This window comes from Macaca mulatta, chromosome 4 (genome assembly GCF_049350105.2).
Source record: "Macaca mulatta isolate MMU2019108-1 chromosome 4, T2T-MMU8v2.0, whole genome shotgun sequence".
In the NCBI taxonomy this organism is placed as follows: Eukaryota; Metazoa; Chordata; class Mammalia; order Primates; family Cercopithecidae; genus Macaca; species Macaca mulatta.
In genome coordinates this window covers 177,780,010-177,792,902 of record NC_133409.1, presented here as the reverse complement: position 1 = coordinate 177,792,902, position 12,893 = coordinate 177,780,010, and the positions used below count along the sequence as shown (strand labels likewise).

The 12,893-nt window shown below is 37.5% G+C and overlaps 1 protein-coding gene across 8 annotated transcripts in view; it reads left to right on the top strand.

The window, feature by feature from the left end:
* FARS2 (phenylalanyl-tRNA synthetase 2, mitochondrial) overlaps nt 1-12,893 on the top strand; it is a 517,158-nt gene that overhangs the window by 138,583 nt on the left and 365,682 nt on the right. The gene's annotated exons all lie outside the window — the stretch shown is intronic.

Here is a 12,893-nt window from a genome sequence, read left to right as displayed (position 1 = left end):
TGATTATTTATTAAATGCAATTTGACACAAATCTTTTTAAAAATGGGGTTCATGGGGGATTAATAATGAAGAATGTTTTTCGGTGACAAGATCGTGTACCATCGCCAGTAATAAAATAGTTCTCTATGTCTTTGCCTCTAGATGGCACTGATTTTATATTTGCCCATGATTTTTAAGCTCTTCAGTTTGGAATAATAAAGGCTGTTCTTTTCTGGCTGCCACTGTGTCTGTGTTCACTTGTTTTTACTTCGCTCTCAGCAAAACACAGAATTGGGAACCTGTTTTAGTTCCTGTGAGAGTCCAGCCATCACCAAATCATTGGTGAGTGATCTGGAATTTGCTGATGAATTTGTAAGGAAGAGAGCATTTGTATCATGTAACCTATAATGAAATCATTCTGAAAAATATTTAATGGATCTGTATTTTCTTCAAGTTCCTTTTCCTGTTGTCGGTGGGCAGTTGTCCTGAGCCATTCCTCCAGGTGGAACTTTGCTGTCTGGTACCCGCTTCTCAGAGCCAGGATATTCCAAAATCCTTTTAAAAAATCCCTTTTGTCATACTTGTCATATGGAGTTATCTAGCAGGTATCTTGTATTCCGTGGGCCCGTTTGGGTTTTCACTTCTCCGTCATATCTGTTTATTGTTGCCCTCCCCTGGCATCCACGAATGTCAAAGACTCGCTTTACTTTTTACTCAGAGAGTAACATTTTTTCCTTCTTAATTAAGCTGCTAAACTTTTCTGCCAGATCCTTTCGAATAGAATTATACAGCTAAATTAAACAGTTAAAAAATATCAGCTTGCAGAAATATTTTATGACTTTGGACATAGTTTCATTCTTGAACAATGCAAAAATTCCTTGTAGTTTGAAAATGTTACATCAGCTGACCACAGTGTTATTTGAGTACTGCTGTTGAGTTCTCCAAGCTGCTACGGTTCCTCCTCTCCTCCCTCCCTGTCTTCTCTCTCATGTCCTCTCTCTCTCCTCTTCATTAAAATGCTGGTTGGCACAGCCTGGACTCTTAGTTATGACCTCCTTTCTTTCATGTCCTCAATCTGCTACTTAAACGATTTTGTTTGGCTGCATTACCCAGCAAGATTTTTCTATTAGCATTCTCTTGGATCATCTCTTCACTGCTCATGTCACCTGTACTTGCGTTTGGTATTGTGCAGAGCAAGAATGCCCTGTGGTGTATCCCATCAGACTTTACCTTTTTGGTCTATTACCTCAGGCAAAGATTGACTTATGAAGCTAGTATTAGTGAAATTGGTGATATGGTAGTGGCTAACTGACTTACCACCTGCTTGAAAATTTCAAATGCAGTTAAAGTGACTTTATTATATTTGTCTTAATGTTACAATGCAAAAATGCCTTGTAGTTTGAAAATGTTACATCTGTTTCTGATGTTCCTCTGTGAAACAGAGCTTTCTGAATTCTGCTCCTACTACAGTGTTTTGTTTTGTTTTGTTGTTGTTGTTGTTTGTTTTTGTTTGTTTGTTTGTTTCTTGAGACAGGGTGTCTCTCTGTCACCCAAGCTGGAATGCAGTAGCACGATCTTGGCTCACTGCAAACTCCGCCTCCTGGGTTCAAGCAGTTCTCTTGCCTCAGCCCCCCGAGTAGCTGGGATTACAGGCACGCGCCACCACGCCAGGCTAATTTTGTATTTTTAGTAGAGATGGGGTTGCACCATGTTGGCCAGGCTGGTCTTGAACTCCTGGCCTCAAGAGATCCACCCATGTTGGCCTCCCAAAGTGCTGGGATTACAGGTGTGAGCCGCCACACCCAGCCTCTACTACAGTTTTTTGTTCCAGTACTTACCTTGCTTGTTCAGGTTATTCAGAAAGTGAATACTTTTGCTTTCTTTCCCTGTGATATTAGGCCAGTTTTCAAGCCCATGCTTGGCCCCAGACACCTCAGGGAGGAACAGTAGGTAGAATTATTTCATCAGCATTAGGATTAAGTAGGAAAACAATGAGTATGTATTCTTTTGCATCCCACATGCTAAAAATACCCTTACTCAGTACCCTTGAGGGATCCTGCCTTTTATGAGTCCCCAGCTAATCACAGGGACTACTCAAGTCCTACTGTTACTTCAAGGATTATTTTGATTATTTTCTATGACACATCATCTTTCAGAATTTTATAAACTGAACAACAGTATCACAAACCAGTGTCTTTTCTGTGTGAAGGCTTTCTTGTGAACAACGCCTGGGTCTGAGCAAAATTTCTTTCCCTTACCATGTATATGAGGAACATTTATTTGGTCACTTCTCAAACATATTATGCCTACATTTCTTCTGCTGTTTCTCTTTCGTTCTCTTCCATTCCCTTAGTTTAAGAGGAAAGGGGCTGAGATAACCAGTGTCAAGCCCTGGTGTCATAATAGCTGCCCCAGGTATGGCCCCTTTCCTGTACTCCGTGTTGCCTTTGGGAGTTCACATGGCCTCTAACCACACAATGCCTTCTTGTGAGTAATGAGGAACATGATCATAGCTTACTTTTTTTTCAAAGCAGTCCTCCTAGGATAACCCAAGAAACTGTTTGCGTTGATGTAATTGCACGTATGGTAAGTGCATTTTAAAGGCAGACCTGAATGTATCACTTTTTGAGAAATATATTAGTCCTTGTTCAATAAGAATTATTTAATTAGGGTAAACCATCATTATTTTATTCAGGGAGCCTAAAGCAGTAGAAGTACATGGAACCACTGCAGCTCAGCTCTGTTCATGGGTGTTTTATGTCCAGTTCTAAATCCTATTCTTCTGACCCTATTGGCCCTTTTAATACTGAAGCTGAAGAGAGTGATAATGTATATTCTGTCATGGAAATAACCACGGAGCCTGGAAGCTGGGGTCATGACTCGGAGATTTTGGGTTGAATTCAGGCCCCACCGTTTACTATATCATGGTATGTGTTATTTAACCTCGCTAAGCCTCAGGGTTCTTAGTTGAGAAATGGGGAAATAATGAGAATTGTGAAGATGAAAGGAAACCATATAGTATCTAAGATAAGCACGCAGCAAGGTAGCAAATGTACTAAATGGTGTGGAACTACTAACCGTTAGTACTGCAAGTGGCAGTGAAGTGTGTAACAGGGTCATGTTATCAGTCACAGCAACTCAGAGTCAGGATAGATAAGTGTTTAGCATTAATTTGTAAGGCAGATGGTATAGATGAAATTGGTGGTCAATGGTTATTTTTGTAATGACTGGTATGAAAATGACTACTTTGGGAGCCACAGACCAGTCCTCAATATTTCCTTGAAAATCTGTTATCATCCAAGCCCATTTTCACTTTGCCACTTCTAGGATTTTGCGTAGATGCAGATTCTTCTTCTGACCGTTTTGTTTTTTATATGCTCCTTAAATATGTATTTAAAATCTAGACCTTTTGGAAGAATCTTGCTGGCTTTCCAAATTTTAAATTTAATTGGCTTTTACAATCTACTTTTATTCTTAAATCTGATGAGAAGTAATTCCTTGCTCATTAATTCCTCAATAGTTCTGCACTACTTTCTGTGGCTTTTGTAAGCAACTGTAGTTGGGGTTGAATTTGTGTTCTGGGTCATTTGGATTTGCACAAGGACAGTTAGGAAAATAGAGAAACAGAAGCAGTCCTTGTGGAAAAATAAATTATACAGACTGTTGTGTGCAATTAATGCAAATTAATTTAATTTCAATACTGTGGTATCTCCCACACATAAAGCTAAATGATAGGCAGACACTTAATGGTCCCTGGCGTCAAGGGTGAGACTGGTCCTGGCTTGATGTCTAATTGGCTGAGTGATCTTATCCTCTCTGGATCTTTACATTTCTGAGTTTCCTCTCCTTGTATGGCGTGGGTTAATGCACTACAATCTCTTCTAGCTCCAGTGTTATATTTCCATTAGAAATAATCTCTGCCTTTGATTAGATAGTCTTGTTCTTCTGTGTTGTGTTGTGCACATGGCCTTATGAACTGCTGCTTTTCCTTATTTCAGAGTTTTGAAAACTTTAGTGTGTGTTACAGTTATGTTTTGGTCATACTCATATAGTGCCTGTATGATTAGATCTTAATACTTTTCTAAAAATAGCCTTAAAGTGACTGACCTCTTTTGCTTAGCGCTATACTAAGTATAGGACCTGTGATCATGGGTTTGATAGGAGAGTTATATATTTTTCTAGTACACATTGAAAGTATTATGTAGTTATTAAAATGAAGTACTTAGCCCACCTGCTCTCTCAGCTACTTAGGAGGCTTAAGTGGGAGGATTGCTTGAGCCTAGGATGACCAGAATGACCACACTGGACTGAAGATTAAGCTTTAAGACCAGCCTGAGCAACATAGCAAAACCCTATCTCTAAGATATATATATATATCTATCTCTATATAGATATATATAAAATATTGATTTTAAATATCTTAAAATATTTTTAAAATTTATTAAAATATATGTAAAGTAAATTTTCAAAATGGAATGTGTGCTGCATTTTGGGATTTATCAGTGGGTTTTAGATTTATTGCTTCAACCATTCCCATCTGCCCCTAATATTTTTCATATGTACCTACATGGACACACGAGTATTTCTGATTGATCTATTGAAACTAGCTTGGCTGCAATAAATAATTGAATCCTGTAGTGCTCAGGTGGACTCCCAGGATGATTATATGCTAACCATGGAATCCTGGAAAAGATACTCCCAAAGATTTGGATTCCATGTGTGTAAAGGAGTGGAGGTTGTGGTGTCAGTGGCAGCAGTGGAGGGTCTTGGAGTGACGATGGAGTGGCTCATGTAGAAGATGACAAGTGCTTTGGCTGGGCGCGGTGGCTCATGCCTGTAATCCCAGCTCTTTGGGAGGCCAAGGTGGGCGGATCACAAGGTCAAGAGATTGAGACCATCCTGGCCAACATGGTGAAACCCCATCTCTACTAAAAATACAAAAAACATTAGCTGGGCGTGGTGGTGCATGCCTGTAGTCCCAGCTACTTGGGAGGCTGAGGCAGGAAAATGGCATGAACCAGGAGGCAGAGCTTGCAGTGACATCTTGCATTGCACTCCAGCCTGACGACAGAGCAAGACTCCGCCTAAAATAAAAAAAAAAAAAAAGGCAAGAAGATGACAAATGCTTTTAAAATAATAATCCAGTTTACCAGTGTGAGGTATAATTAGTACTATCACGCAATCATGTGTTGTTTGGAGAAAGGCACCCTTTTCCTCTCTGACTGTGGGTATTAGAGCTGTCCTCCTTGCGGGAGGACGGGGAACTGCTGAGATGCTCATTGGTCATCTCCTCCGTGATGTTTGTTTAGTGTGTGGATGGAAGGGGCAGAATGAATGAGACGTCTCGAGCATCCTGTTATGCATTCGGACTGAAAATGTGTTGGCTTTAGTTTTTATTGCCAGGAATGGTCATGGCCACATTGGACTGAAGCTTAAGGCTCTGACTTCCTAAATCATCAAGTATTTCTCCTTGGCTTGAGCAGAAATTTGAGAGAAGAGTTTCTTTTTCTCTGGTAACTACATAATGGCATTACTGTCAAAAAGAGGGCTATTTAAGCTTCAGAATGAGGAGGAGCATAAAGCTGAAATATATGTATGTGTGTATGTATACATATACCACACAGTCCTGCACCGCAAAACCTTTCAATTTTAGTATATATGCTGCCGAGGCGGGCACGACTGCAAGACATTTCCGTTAATGGCAGACCCCATGTGTGACAATGGTCCCACAAGACTATAATGGAGCTGAAAAATTCCTGTCACCTAGTGATATCTGTTACAGTTGCCTGCAGTATTCAGTATGGTAACATGCTGTTATAGATTTGTAGACTAGGCACAATAGGCTGTACTTCATAGCCTAGGTGTGCGTAGTGGGCTATACCACCTAGGTTTGTGTGACTACACTCCCTGGTGTTCGCTCACTGACAAAATTGCCTAATGAAGCATTTTTCAGATTGTATCCTCCTCCTTAAGTGACACATGCTTGTGTGTGTACATATATGTATATATAAATATTACAGTAAAACTATGGAGGTTTTATTACTCAGGTTTTATAATCTAAGTACCTAATTAGAAAATGTCGAACTGGGTGATATCTCATGGAAACTCTGCTGTTTTTCTTGTACCTTCTGTAAGTGACATGGAGTAGGGGCTGTTTGTTTCTCTTCCACATGTCACTTTGAAACATCTGTGTTGTTAGGAAAGGACAGTGTTTTTTTAAAAAAAAATTTGGTGTCCTTAAATAACCGCGATATAAAAAGATTTTTTTTCTTGATGCTCATTAACTTTTGACATCACACTCATTTTGCCATTTGAAGTGGTATAGAAACCATATTCCATTGTCTAAAAAAGGATGATCTGCGTCTTTTGAAAGAGGGTAGGGCTATCACCTTGTGGGCCTCTTTTTTTTTTGTTTGCCTTTTCTTAGTTTAGCCAGGCTTATTCTTCAAGTCCCTGCTCTAGTTCCCTTTTCTAGTTGAATGACCATCAACACCGCTGATTGGTTTTGAGACAGAGTCTCGCTCTGTCACCCAGGCTGGAGTGCAGTGTTGTGATCTTGGCTCGCTTCAACCTCTGCCTCATAGGTTCAAGCGATCCTCCTGCCTCAGCCTTCTGAGTAGCTGGGATTACAGGTGTGCACCACCACACTGGGCTAATTTTTGTATTTTTAGTAGAGACAGGGTCTCACCATGTTGGCCAGGCTGGTCTTGAGCTCCTGACCTCAAGGGATCCACCCGCCTCGGCCTCTGAAAGTGCTGGGATTACAGGTGTGAGCCACTGTGCCTGGTCACTGATTGGTTTTTAATGTATAATTGCAAGTAAATACTTCCTTTTATTACCAAACTAGATCAGGTAACAAAATTTTCACTTTCCTGGATATAAAAGTTATTCTTTGGAACCTGGGTCTTTCTGGCCCTGATCAGTTATTTATATTTTTGTTTAGTAGGGATGACACTTGCTACCTGGAGCCCCGTTTTGACCAAGAACACCTCATTTTTCTCTGTGCAATTACCAGAGAAATGTTCCCCCCATTTCATGTTATTAGTTCTCCTCTCCTTATTCCCCACTAATTATCGTGTTCTGGGAGTAGTTTCCATCTCAGGAACAAACAGCTTTATCTTCATTTGTAGGAATATCAAAACACTATGTGCTTATAATAATTTTGGGGTTGGCCACTGGTTTCTAACATTAGGAGACACTGACGTTTGAATCCTTTCCTATTCCCCTTTTTTATCCTTCTAGTAACATTTATTGTTTTCTCCACAACTTCAAATGTAATCTCACTTATTGAGGAAATGTATAAAATAATAAAAGCACCGAGAAGAAAAAAAATTATGGGCAATCAGACCACCTAGTGGTGATAAATGTTTTTAATGTTATGGTTTTGTTTTAAATCTTGAATTTTAATGTTAATGTCATAGCCCACTGACATTCTAGTATTCTATTAGAATAATTTTATTTCATATATAACTGTTCTTTAAAGAAAATTGTTATTGCTTGCTAATTTAATCTGTTGTATTTGCTAAATTCATTGTTCTTAAAGAAGAATAATGTTCATGAAACCTGGAATTCATATAAACTGTTTCCCAAGAGCTCCATGTTACATGTATATTATGTTTAAAAGGTACTGAGAGATTTTTAAAAACAGATTCTAGTAATTAAAGGCCATTTTTATCTTTCAGTTAATTTCCTCAGGGGAAATAAATTCCAGTGATGCTAGTTGCTCAAATATTGTTAGAGTTGTGTTTAATTTCACCATTATATATTGTCCTTGATACTCAGGCTTCATCACTTCAGAGATTTGTTTTTTGCATACAGTAAAAAATCATTTGGATACAAGGCTGGAATTTTGGGTTGTCAAGCAGAGTAGTAATATTTTTTTGATTAAGAACAAGGTATAAAAGTATAAGGATTTTTCACCCCCTGGGAGATTTACAATCTGATTCTGAAAGCAGTTTATGAAATCAAGTTCCGGAAACTTCTACTTCTATCACAGACTAGATATGCTGGCTAAAAATAGCCCAACTATACTCCACATAAAATAATTTTGTTACAATTTTTAGGCTCACTGAAAGTGAGAGAACTTCCCAAGGGAGAGGGGAAATAATGGAAGGAACTGAGTGCCAGGAGCAATGAGCTCACATGAAGTGTGTGGACGTGCTGCAACTGCTGTCAGCAGCAGGGCAGCTGGGAGAGCAGGCCTTGTGGTAGTGGCAAGATGGGGAAGTCAAACCTGCACCCCTCCCCTTCGCCTCTTCAAGAGAGCTACATTGGTTCCAGGGCTGTTGGTGCCTTGGCTACACACGGTCTTTAAAGGCAAGTGTCCCCAACCTAGGCCCTCACGGTTCCCCCTGATTGATATCATCCAGCCTAAGATCAGAAAACACAAACTATCCTGTGTGAAAATCAGCAGAAGTCACACCCAGTTGCTTCAGCTATTTGAATTCCTTGGCGCAAATTATAAAATAACTGTGGGAAATCTTTAAAGAAGTAGAAAATACAATCTCAAATATGTGTAAGTAATAAAAATGGTTTTTAACAAAAGATCATACATGAGTTATTAATCAATGAGAAGACATGGGGGAAATGTATGTGCATAATACTAATGAAGGAAGACAAGCCGAAAAGGCGGCATACTCTGTGTTTCCCACTATATGATGTTCTGGAAAACACAAAGCTAGGGAGACAGTGAAAAAATCAGTGGTTATCAGGGGCCAGTGGGGAGAGAGTGATGAATTGGCTGAGTGTAGAAGATTTTTAGGGCACTGAAAACACTGTGTGATACTATAATGGTGGATATATGTTCTACATTTGTTTAAACCCATAGAATGGACAACTCCAACAGTGAGCCCTAAGGTAAACTAAGGACTGTGGGTGATTATAATGTGTCAGTGTAAGTCCATCTAGGATAACAGGTGTACCACTCTGGTGGAGGATGCTGATAGTGGAGAAAGCTGTGCGTGTGTGGAGGGGGAATTATATGGGATGTCTCCGTACCTTCCTCTCAGTTTTGCTGTGAACCTAAAACTGCTCTTAAAAAATGTCTTTAAAAAAACAGACTATACTGATTTGAGAAAGAACTAAATAGAACATGTAAAATTGAAAAATGTGTTTGCTTAAATTAAAAAACTTGTCCTTTTTCTGGACTAGAATTCAATCTAGGATTACATGTTATATTTTTCATGTGTCCATCTGCTTTATTAAATTGGGTTAGTTACTCAGTCTTTCTTTGTTTATCATGACTTTGATGTTTGAAGGGTACTGGCCATATTATTTTGTGGAATGTTTCTCAACTTGACGTAATTTGGTATTTTCTCATGGTGAAATTCATATTCTACATTTTTGACAAAAACGTCATGGAAATTTTGTTGTGCCCTTAGTGCGTTATATCATGAGGAACGTAGTGTTGATATGTTGACTTTGATCACTTGGTAAATGTGGCATCTATTAGGATTCTTTGCTATTATTATTTTCCCCTTTGTAGTTAGTAAGTGTTTGCAGGAAGATACTTTGAGACTGTGTAAATAGTTCTCATAATATTTTGCCCTGCTAACTTTGGATTCCATTGATAATTTTTGCCTGAAATTATTGTGGTGTTTGTCAAATGGTTATTTTCTTTCTAATTTATTCTAAAGGTATTAATTAGAATTTTACTATAAGGAAGACCTTTACCTTCTCTCCCATACATTTATTTAATTATTTATATCAGTATGACTTCATGTGTATTTGGTTACTGTATGGGTTATAATCTATTACCAAAATGATTTATTCTTTTCCTGAAATTTACCCAGATTTGGTCTTTGGGGGCCCCCTCAAGTAGTCTTCTTTGTCCTCTGACATGTTGTCATCATTTTTAGCCCCCATGAGATATCCCAGATTCATTTTTTGCTTTCTCCACCCCAGCCCTGGAATCAGTCACTTCTTTTAGAAACTTTGCTCCTTTTTTATTGAAGAATGGTATATAGAAGCCTAGACCTGAGTGTACTTACTGCCCTAGGGATATCATGACTTGTAGGCCCCCTCCAGTGACAGAGCTAGGAAATATATATGCCTACTTCTATTTCTGTATTGATGTATCTGCATATGTGTGACAAAACATGAATTCATATGGGTACCTCCAATCTGAGCCAGCACCGCATGGCTCATTCTAGCCCTCCCCATTGCCTTTGACAGTGACAGTGAGAAACCTGGTTCTTCTTACTCATGGTATATTTACTTTCTTGTTCAGTCCTGGAATGAACATAAGGTAGTTTCATAATTGTTAACACATACCTCTGTGGAAACAATTTGCTAACTAGTTTACAATATTTGCTATGGTTACTTTATTTTTCACCATAGAATATTTAAAATATTGTTTTTGAAAGTTATTTTGGTTAATTCTTTTCTTCTCCACTCTCTTTAAGTGGCTGTCATTTATTTAGAATAAACTTCTGTCCATCATTACTGTTTGTATTCCATTTGGGTTCTTCCCACCTCTGGGTAGATTTTATATTTATTATTATTTTTATTATTATTATTGAGATGGAGTCTCCTTTTGTTGCCCAGGTTGGAGTACAGTAGTGTGATCTCGGCTCACTGCATCTCCTGCCTCCCAGGTTCAAGTGCTTCTCTTGTCTCAGCCTCCCAACTAGCTGGGACCACAGGCGTGCGCCACCACGCCTGGCTAATTTTTGTATTTTTTGATAGAGATAGGGTTTCGCCATGTTGGCCAGGCTGGTCTCGAACTCCTGACCTCAAGTGATCCTCCTGCCTTGGCCTCCCAAAGTGCTGGGATTATAGGTGTGAGCCAGGATTGTATTTTTAATGTTTTGTGTAGATAAAATATTAACGTCCTTCTAAAACTCCAAACTATAAAACAAGGTTGACTTAAAGGTCATGACCCCCACTCTGCCATTCATTATACTCCATTCCCATTCAACCATCTTTTCCATCCTGTTTTTACTCACCTCTCTGTAGGTGATTTATTTCTGTTATTTCTAGCTTATCCTTCCTTTTTGTCACAAATGGGATGATTCATGTATGTTTTATTATTTCTTACGTGAAAGGTAGCAAGTAATATATGCTCTCTTGCACTTTGCCTTTTTTACTTACCAGTGTATCTTGAAAATCATTCCATATCAGTTCAGAGAGATCTTGCTCGTTCTGTATTACAACTGTAAAAGTATTCTATTGTATATATAGACCACAGTTTATTTAACATCTTTACAATGTAAGACTTTAAAAAAAAATGGTGCAGCTACGAACAATACAACAATGAAAATTTTGTGCATATGTATTAATGTTGGAAGTATGTTTTCAGGGTAAGTACCTGGAAATGGAAGGACTGGGTCAAGAGATCAACAAATGTGTAGTTTTGTTGGGTATTGTCAAATTAATCTCCAGAAGGGTTCTACCAGTTTCCATTTTCACCAGCAAAGTATGACTGTACTTACTTTCCAAAGCCTCAACGTATTCAAAAGAATGTGTTGTCTAGCTTTTAAATTTTTGCCATTTTGATTGAAGTATTATGTCAGTGTTATTTTAATTTGCTTAATTTGCTCTTCTCTAAGTTTGAATTCCTTTTCATATGTTCGGGGGTCATTTTCATATCTTTTTTTTGGTGAATTGTCTGTTCTTTTCCCATTTTTCTCTTGAGTTTTTGGCCCTTTGTCAACTTTTAAAAGTTTCTTTACGATAGTGGTGTTACCTCTTTGTGGTGTATGTTTCCTGACTTTTGTTCCCCTTCTTTTTTTTTTTCTTTTTGTCAGTTTTCAGGTGGAAAGACTTTTATGTGTGTGTGTGTATGTTGTTAATGATTTTTAGTTTTATTGTATTTTAATCAGAGAGTATAGTTTATTATTTCTTCTTTATGGAATATACTTATTTCTTTGTGACTTACTATGTGATCAGTTTTTGTTAATAGTCTCTGGGCCCTTGAAAATAAAATGTATTTTTAATTATGAAGGGAGTAAGTTTAATATGTGTGTGTGTGTGTGTGTGTGTGTAAAATACATGTATACATATTTATGTATACACACATGATTTCATTTCCTGATTATGTTTTTAGGTCTTTTATGTTGTTAATTTTGCACATTTGATCTTATACTAAGAATAGTGTATTAAAGTTTCCTATTATTAATATTAATGTGTTTGTATGTGTGTCTTTTGCATCCCCTATGGTTCTTTCTACACAAAGGTAATTATTGTCTTACTGATGTATAGCTATTCATAAGTATTATACCTTCATTGTGATTTGAAACTTAGCATTAATACAAGATCTTCTTTGTCTTGCTCAGTGCTTTTTTGCTTGAATTCTACTTTTTCTGATTTTAAAAATGCTACGCTTGCTTTTTTATTGTATCCATTTGCCTGTTTTATTCTGTCCATCCATTTGTTTTTAACAGTGTTTTAGGTGTATCTTTTGTATAGTTGAGTAATGCTTTGTGGCCAGATTTGTTTTTTTTAAGAGGTAAATTAAACCTGTTCACATTTATTGATAAGACTTTCACATTTATTGAGTTATTGATATATTTGATCTCAACTCTATCATATATTGTGGTGTTATGTATGTCATAACATGTTATATTTTATTTCTCTACAAAATATGTTTTATTATGCTTTTGAATTGAAATTTTTATTGCTCTTTAGAAAGGTTATATTTTTGTTTTAATGGTTGCTTTTATTCTTAAAACTTTTAAATTCCCTTATTCCTCATATTTAACTTTGTTCTGTCTAGTTTGTCGTAAAAGTATTCTTTAACTATTGCCTATGCAATAATTAATATATTCTACTTTCCTCTTTGCTTCTTTCTTTCATTATTTAGGTATGTTATTTCTACTTTGTCAGAACGTACAACTATTGGATAATAGTCTATCAATATAATCCCCAGCTTTTAGTCTGAAGTCTACAATGTTTATGTATTAACATGTTCTCGA